The sequence below is a fragment of the Arachis duranensis genome, chromosome 10 (genome assembly GCF_000817695.3).
Source record: "Arachis duranensis cultivar V14167 chromosome 10, aradu.V14167.gnm2.J7QH, whole genome shotgun sequence".
Taxonomy (NCBI): Eukaryota; Viridiplantae; Streptophyta; class Magnoliopsida; order Fabales; family Fabaceae; genus Arachis; species Arachis duranensis.
The window spans coordinates 31903244-31904914 of record NC_029781.3 but is presented as its reverse complement, the minus strand read 5'-3'; the positions used below and the strand labels follow the sequence as shown (position 1 = coordinate 31904914).

At 36.4% G+C, this 1671-nt stretch overlaps 1 non-coding gene across 1 annotated transcript; it reads left to right on the top strand.

Annotated features, from left to right (window-relative positions):
* Positions 1 to 282: 282 nt before the first annotated feature.
* LOC127743589 (small nucleolar RNA R71) lies at positions 283 to 390 on the top strand. Its single transcript, XR_008004974.1, has one exon. It is a non-coding gene; the product is annotated as a small nucleolar RNA R71 (small nucleolar RNA).
* The last annotated feature ends 1281 nt before the right edge of the window (positions 391 to 1671 follow it).

Below are 1671 nucleotides of genomic sequence, written 5' to 3'. Positions count from 1 at the left end.
ACAGACAGACTTTGAGAAATCATATTGACTTGCTGAGTCAATATTTTATTCTGAGCCAATATGGCATTCAGAGTATCAATCTCAAGAATTCTTTTCTTCTGATTTGTCCCATTGTTCACAGGATTTCTTTCAAAAGTGTACATGAATTGGTTATTTGCAACCATTTTAATTAGTTCTTGAGCTTCTGTAGGCGTCTTCTTCATATGAAGAGATCCTCCAGCAGAGCTATCCAAAAACATCTTGGATAGTTCATAGAGACCATCATAGAAAATACCTATCATAAAGCATATCAGAGGGACACTTTCTGATTAATTGTTTGTATCTTTCCCAAGCTTCATAGAGGGATTCTCCTTCCTTCTGTCTGAAGGTTTGGACTTCCACTCTAAGCTTACTCAATTTTTGAGGTGGAAAGAACTTTGCCAAGAAGGCATTGACTAGCTTTTCCCAAGAGTCCAGGCTTTCTTTAGGTTGAGAGTCCAACCATGTTCTAGCTCTGTCTCTTACAGCAAAAGGGAATAGCATAAGTCTGTAGACCTCAGGGTCAACCCCATTAGTCTTGACAGTGTCACAGATTTGCAAGAAATCAGCTAAAAATTGATGAGGATCTTCCAATGGAAGTCCATGGAACTTGCAATTCTGTTGCATTAGAGAAACTAATTGAGGCTTAAGCTCAAAGCTGTTTGCTCCAATGGCAGGGATAGAGATGCTTCTCCCATAGAAGTCGGGAGTAGGTGCAGTAAAGTCACCCAGCACCTTCCTTGCATTGTTGGCATTGTTGTTGTTTTCGGCTGCCATGTCTTCTTCTTTGAAGATTTCTGTTAGGTCCTCTACAGAGAGTTGTGCCTTAGCTTCTCTTAGCTTTCACTTCAAGGTAGGTCCTCTACAGAGAGTTGTGCCTTAGCTTCTATTAGCTTTCACTTCAAGGTCCTTTCAGGTTCAGGGTCAGCCTCAACAAGAATGCTTTTGTCTTTGCTTCTGCTCATATGAAAGAGAAGAAAACAAGGAAATGTGGAATCCTCTATGTTACAGTATAGAGATTCCTTGAGGTGTCAGAGGAAAAGAAAAATAGAAGGAAAAGGTAAAAAATTCGAACTTATCAAGAAAGATGGAGTTCGAATTGGGCATTAAGGAATAGTGTTAGTCCATAAATAGAAGGATGTGATGAGAGGGGAAGTAATTTTCGAAAATCAAGTAAAAGATTTTGAAAACATTTTGAAAAACACTAATTGATTTTCGAAAACCAAGAGTGGAAAAGAAATCAAGTGATTTTTGAAAAAGATTTTGAAATTAGAAAATAAAAAAGATATGATTGAAAACCATTTTAAAAAGATTTGATTTTAAAAATTAATAACTTGGCTAACAAGAAAAGATATGATTCAGACATTAAACCTTTCTCAACAGAAAAGGCAACATACTTGAAATGTTGAATCAAATCATCAATTGATAGCAAGTATCCTTGAAAATGGAAAGAAATTGATTTTGAAAAAGATTTGATTGAAAAGATATGATTTGAAAAAGATTTGATTTTGAAAAATATTGAAAACTTGAAAAAAAAATTGAACTGAAAACATAATCTTCCCTCTTGTGCCATCCTTGCGTTAAACGCCCAGAATGGTGCACATTCTGGCGTTTAACGCCCAAAGCACTACCCTTTTGGGTGTTAAACGCCCA